The following is a 7,430-nucleotide window of genomic DNA, read 5'->3' as shown; positions in this document are numbered from 1 at the left end:
ATCACATCTTGGGCATATCCTTTAAGGCTGAAATTTGTGGTGGATGAGAGATGGAAAGCTAAAATACGTGTTGAGAAATATATCTCAAATAAAGAACATGAGACTGTTTCAGAGAATCAGCATTCCATCCTGGATCTTAGCATGCATGTGAATTTTAACCCTTTGTGGTCCAATTTTATTTTTGGAATTCAAACAGTCTGGTCCAAATTAATTGACGGGATTGAATGTTGAACTTACTGACAATGCATACAATCGCAGCGGTTGGCGGTGTTGACCTCAGCTCCATGTTGGACCTGCTCCTAGCGCCTGGTCTGTTGAGTCAGCCTGGATGTTGGACCAAAAAGGGTTAAAGTCAGGGCATCATGACTGCATTCTAAGTGAGGAGATGGTGAGACAGGCAGAAGACAGAGAAATAGGAAACTTTGCAACCACCTGCCCAAGTGAAAGCTAAATAAACAAACAAACCAGCCAACTGTCCTTCTGGGCTTATGACCGAGGTGCTGGAAATCACAGGAGACTTTCCTGGAACATGTGTTGTGTAACAAGTCCTGACAAATACATGGATCATCAAAGGGATTTCTATTTTATATACTGAGAAGCTTTATGATCCAGGAAGTGGTCAGGCCATCTGGGATCTCCTGCTTCTCCATATGGAGCTCTGATTGAATATGTGAGAATAAGGGGAAAGCTCGATGTTAGTGAACATGAGCTGTGTGGAGTCAGCATGGGGGTGCATCAAAGGTGGTGGTGAAACAAAGGGGTTACTTTCCCACAAAGCCCTTGTAGAGGAAGACAGAAGGTAAGCATTCCTGACAAGAAAGGAAAGATGAGCCCCATTTCTCCCAAGTGATGATGTTATGGGATGCTGCCACAGACAAAGAACCAAGCGTTTTATTGGGATGGAAATTAGTGAGAAATTCATGGAAGCAGCATGTCACCAGGAAAACAAATTGTTTTTAACTATAGGAACCAGCAGGTATTCTTCAGGAAAAGTAATAATAAATTGCATGTATATAGCATGTTATACTTTTTTCAAAGCATATAAACCTCCTAATTTGATATTTTCAGCCCTCTGAGGTAGGTAGGACAAACCATTTGAAAAGCAGGAACTGAGCCATAATTCTTTCACCACAGTCTCCTGCCCTCCTCACCCTACCAGGATCTAGTATGTGCTGGATACACAAAGAGCTCTTAATCCCTCTTTATTATAGTAAGTCCCATTTTATGGTTAAGATTGAGAGAAATCGTGAAGTTATTCCTTGCCAACTATCACATGGCACAGCTGGACCCAGGAGTACATTTAATAACTTTTAAGCCTTGTGCACTCAACATCCCAGCACATGCCCTGCCAAATGCGCCAATGTCCAAAGACCACAGAGATACAGGAACAGGAAATACAAGTGTTCTTGGCAGATATCTTGTGCCAAGGGTCATGGACCTTCTTGATGAAGAGCTACTGTTGACTTACCTACAATTTAATAACCTACCAATGAAGTCACTATTAAGAGTTGCTCAACATAAGCACAACTTGCCAGCTCCGAGAAGCTTGGCACAGCCATTGTGTTGGCTGGAATGTTCAAATTCATTCATCCCAGGAAATTTTATTAAAATATCGAAGATTGGCCTAACCTCAAGGAATTAGTGCCAAAGAGGTTCAAGAAGAACAAAACAGTGTTTTGTTTTGTTTTCCAGCACAAGGTGACTGACTCAAAAAGCCTCACTCTTTTTTTCTCTTAAAGTCAGTGTCCAGCTCCAACGCAAACATAGGTAACAGACCTCCTCACCACGGGCTTTCCGGTGTGCGTCCTCTATCTCAATGGAAACCCATCCCACATTGTAGGCATCCACCTGCTAATGGGAGACTCTCGCTCAGTTCACTTCACCAGCGAGTGTACGCAGTCTTCTCCAGACCCTCTGCCATGCATGTTAATGTCTCCAGACACCTACCAATCATGGTAATATACGGGGCCTACCAAACCCCACTGGATGAAAATGTAGGTGTCTCTAAAATTTCTTCTCTCGCTATCTCCCTAATCCACATATATACAACAACAGAGGTAATAGCTGTCACTAACTCTTTTTCTTCCTCAATTCCCTAACCTTTTTATTTCCTTAAAGTGAATTCAGTGACTAGCATGTCATCATTAGGATCCCGCCATAAACAAAGTCACTTTCCTTGTGTCCCAAATGATTCTGGGTTACGTTGGCTCCACTAAAACTGTCAGCGGTTAAGAGTTGTTGCCACTTTTCACCATGCATTTACATAAAAAGAGCTAGGGTTCTCTATCGCCCCATCCTTTCCCTTTTTATCCTGCTCTGGAGGGACCCATATGTTCCCATAATGCTATTTAGTGATTTTGGACAACTAAAGGGCTCAGTGGTGACTATCTTCCCATTAGCAGTAAAGAAGAGACTGGCTTTGGACTAACTTATCTCAAAAAGTGAGAATTCTAGATTGAGAAGTTGAGCCTTGCTTTATCTCAATGGCCAGCTGACATTGAGAAATCTTTTAAATGAGAAGGCAATGATTGATAGGAGGGATATATTTAGAAAGTTACCAAATTAGTTTGTTTCTAGATTTTTTACTTTGCCTCCTACTGAAGCCTAGAATTAAAATATTGAGTTTTATTTATTTATTGAAATTTTATATATTTTACAAAAGGAATGTGAAGTTGTCTGCCACAAAAGATGTATTAGCTTACTAATGAAATTAATATAAAAAAATAGATCATGAGACGCTTTTCAAATCAGGGTAAATGTGTTAGAAGAAACAGCGTATCTATGGTGGCAAGAAGTCAGAATTATAGAAGTATGGCTGAGGTTTCTAGAGCCTGAAGGAGAAACGGTTAACTGAACAATAACTCAAAGATTAGATGATGAAAAAGCCAGAAGCAGACCATGGCCTGGAGGATACCAGAGGTCTGTTTTTTGGTAGTGGCAGTTTCTTCGTAAGGAGGTGCCTTGGAATGTGACATTCCTTTGTGTAGGTTTAGCCAACACTGTGCTCTGATCAAGCCAGAGATTTGGCTCTGAGTTTCCTGGCTTCCAGAGAAAAGGGACAATATGGTCAATTATCCAGCTTTTGATAGCAGAATGGAGGAAGCTTAATAGGTCCTCAAGCTGATACATTTTTATTTTGGCAAAGAAATTGTCTCTTCTTTCACTTGCAACATGAACAAATTCTGGGACCTAATGTATGATTATAGCTAATAATACTATTTGCTTCAGAATTACTAAGAGATTAGATCATAAATGTTCTTACACCAAAAAAAAAAAAATAGTAATTATATGATGGAATGGGGGTTTAACTATTTGATATATTGATTACCGTAATATATCAAATATATCACAGAATATTAAGTCAACATATATTATACAGTATTATATATCAATTATCTCTCAATAAAACTAGAAAATAAAAAGGAAAATGTCACTTTATTGTTGGCTTTGAAGAAGAAGGCTATTATATTATATATGCGTGCCCATGGCAAGAGCCACATGACAAGGAACACTGAGCATCTTCTCAGAGTTGAGAACAACTCAGCAAGATGGAGACCTTAGTCCTACCACTGCGAGTAGATGAATGTCAAACCCTGAGAGCTTAGAAGCAGATCTGTCCTCAGTTGAGCCTCTGATGATACCGCAGCTCTTACCGACACCTGGATTACCACCTGATGAGATCCTCAGGTGGGGAGCCAAGTTTACTCTGTGCCTGAACTTCTGACCTACAGAAACTGTGAGATAATGTGTGTGTGTGTGTGTGTGTGTGTGTGTTGATTCAGGTTGTTAAATTTGTGGTAATTTGTTCCACGGCATAGAAAACTAATACATCCGGGCATTAAAAGACCTGGACACCTATCCTTGAATCAATCCTGTATGAACATGAATAGGTTACTTTACCATACGTAGCATCAGAACTAGAACTTCATGGGATATTAGAACTCTCGGAACAATCTTATAAAAGTTACTCTTGTTTTTGTTTATCTACGGATCCATAAAATCTTAAGTCTAAAAACCCCTGGTTTGAGAACATTCTAAATATGGAGTACAGGTTTTCTGGAGTGGTTTTTAATGCTCCCAATACAAGCTTCAGTGAGTGTGTGTGTGTGTGTGTGTGTGTGTGTGTGTGTGTGTGTGTGTGTTTGCGGTGGTGGTGGTGGTGGTGGTAAAGCAACTTATTTAATGTGACCAGAATAGATGGACAGGGCACTAAAAATCCAGAGGAGTGCAGAGTGGAATAACAAAGTCTAATTATAAGTGACATGAAAAGGGTTCTATTACCAGCGGTCAAATCAGAGACACCAGTGACTAAGTAGACAAATATGAGAGTCAGAGTTCTTGGAGGTTTTGATGTGACAATCAATAGGAACAAATGAGTGGATAGATTTGGAAATTCATAATTTAATGATGGTGGCCTGCAGTGACTTCCTTGTTTAGAATTAATTTTTTCCTGAATACCTTTGGAAACTCAAGGCTCAGCATTGTGGGTACTCCTCTGTTGGAGAGCTAGGAAAATGGTGACCTCAATCCACAGATCATACCCAGAGAAGGCAAATTGCTTGCCTACAGCCACATAACATCATCTCAGGGAATAAGTCTGTTGTCACTGAGGTCATTAAAAAATGGATAGAATGAGTTTCACAAAATGCTTGGAAGATGCAAAAATGGGAGGTGGTGAAAGTTCTGGTGAAGATAGAAAAGCAATACAAAAGCAAACTGAGATCAGGAATGTAGGCAGGAAATAGTCAAATGTGGTTCAGATTGGAGGAAGAGAACCCGAAACATCTGGGGAACAATAATTTGAAACAGATACTCTCCAGGAAAAAGCAATCTGGAAAACAGTTGTACGGTGAGAGACCTGGGTAGCGCTGTTAAGATAAATGGGGTCCCCAATGCCTGTGCAGTGGCCACATTGGGTTGGAAGTCACAATTAGGGAGAGTCAATGGATAAGGAGGAAAGATGTAATTCTGTGGGTCTAAGTATCTGAAGCCGCGCTCTTCCAGCCCTTCTTGGCTGTGCACTCAGATTCCTCTGGCTGAAGGAAAAGTCATAGATAATGCACTGCTAATGAAGACAAGGTTCTGACAAATGAATCTTGTTACCCCTCAAGGCAGCTGGAGCCCCTGGGCCAATTCTTCAGGCTTTCACCAATCTATCTCTCTCTCTCTCCCTCTTTTCTTTTTTTTTTACTCCAATGTGCATTCAAATATTACCATGGTCTCTGTGTGCCATCAATTAAAACAGGTTAGGACCCACAGACCTATTAGAGTAGGCTACCCCATTCTCTGCCTGTTCTTCTTCCTAAATACCATCAATTAAAAAAATTTTATACCTAAGTATTGCACAGGTACTCCTTACTGAAAAAAGCAAACACTAGGTTTTCAGCTTGATGAATTGGATAGACTGAACACACCTGTGTAACTAGAATCCAGAGCAGGGGTGGGCAAACTTTTTGACTCGAGGGCCACAATGGGTTCTTAAACTGGACCGGAGGGCCGGAACAAAAGCATGGATGGAGTGTTTGTGTGAACTAATATAAATTCAAAGTAAACATCATTACATAAAAGGGTTCGGTCTTTTTTTTTTTTTAGTTTTATTAATTTCAAACGGGCCGGATCCGGCCCACGGGCCATAGTTTGCCCACGGCTGATCCAGAGTGATATGTTGAACATCACCAGAACTCCAGAAGCACTTTCCTGCCCCCGCCCCAAACGCTACCCTCCTCCTGATCACTACTCACCCCTTAACAGCATAGATCACTTTTGCCTGAACTTAGACTTGCAAATTTTTATGTCTGGCTTCTTTTGCTCAATATTATGTTTGTGAGTTTCTTGTATGTTGTTGCACGAAGTTACACATTTTCATTGTTGCATAGTATTTCATTGTTGCATTGTTGTGTAGATATATTTATTCATTCTATTTGTGATGAACATGGGCTGTTTCAGTTTGGGACTATCATGAGCATTTTTGTTTTATTGGTGAGCATATGTACATATTTGGTTTTGTCTCAACCAGCTTCTAAGAGTTTTTTGAGATAACCTTCTCCAAATTGCTTTATATGACTGAAGTTCCCATGAGCTTAAGACACATTTAATTATCTTTTTCTCTCTCTCTGTCTCCCTTGGGAAAGCTGGAAACAATCACTTGTCATTATTAACTACTAGAGGCCTGATGCATGAAATTCGGGCAAGGGTAGGCCTTCCTTCCCCCAGCTGCCAGCTTCTGGGCCCACCCCCAATTCGCACCCACTTTGGTCTGGCGCTGCCCACATCCACTGCCACACCCCCCTGGTTCCCCAGTTCTGCAGATCCCCCTGATCAATCGCCTGGCAGAGGGTGCCTGGGCCTCCCTCTGCGGGGGGATCATGGAGCAATGGTTGGGTCCCTGGATCAATTGAATCGCCAGTGTATGTCATAGCATGGTCATCCGGACAGTCGTTCTGCTGTTGGGCTGTTCGGACGATTTGCATATTATGCTTTTATTATTATAGATTATTCTCAACTAAGTCACACCAAGATATTCATTTACTTTTTTCAGAAGCATGATTACAAGTGAAATATGAAATGTTTACAAGCATTCTGTGAGAAACCTTTGTTCAAAAATTGAGCCAGCTTTCTGCTCAATGGCTACTATAAAAAACAGAAGGATACCTGTCTAGTGAACCTACCACGAAAGAGGCATTGGATGTCATCACTGCCCCAGAGGAAACAATAAAAAGGGTCAGAACCCAGGGTTCCTACAAGGATTCCCTTTTGAGAACTCCATAATCTACCTCAAAGAGGTTGACCAACCTCTGTTTACCATATGTGTATTCAAATATTACCATGGTCTGTATACACCATTCTATATAATAAAAGCATAGTATGCAAATTGTCCCCTGGACTGGGAGTTCATCCAGGAGTTTGACCAGGGGACAGGGCTGGCCGGGGGAAGGAAGGGAGGCCCAGGCCGGCAGCCGGCAGCCAGCAGCCGGCAGCCGGCAGCCGCTAGGGACACTACCAGTGCACAAATTTTGTGCACTGGGCCTCTAGTAAAATATAAAAAGCATGCTCTTTTTTTTTTTTGATGCTTTAATATAAACACTTGATAACTTTTCCTTCTCTGATAAAGATAGTAGAGATTTAATGCCTAACTAATGCCAAGATTTGTATAACACAAGTATCTTAAATACTCTCCCCACTACCACTTCTTGCCTTAGAAGAAATTTGTTCTGCAAGGAAGGCTAAGGGTGCTTCTCTGTTTCCTCTTTGGAAGAGGAGACAGAAAGAACCAAAATTCAGTTTAATCTCTGACAGGTCAGCCTGTTCTTCTAGTGCTGGCATTTCCCTTGAAGCAAGCATTTTCCTGAGGTGAACTGGATACAATATGATGCATTATTTAGGGGAAACATTTTGCAGTGGACTTATGCCCAAGGCATCATTAATAGGAG

The sequence above is a fragment of the Myotis myotis genome, unplaced genomic scaffold (assembly GCF_014108235.1).
Source record: "Myotis myotis isolate mMyoMyo1 unplaced genomic scaffold, mMyoMyo1.p scaffold_m19_p_12, whole genome shotgun sequence".
Classification (NCBI taxonomy): Eukaryota; Metazoa; Chordata; class Mammalia; order Chiroptera; family Vespertilionidae; genus Myotis; species Myotis myotis.
This window is presented reverse-complemented; position numbering follows the sequence as displayed.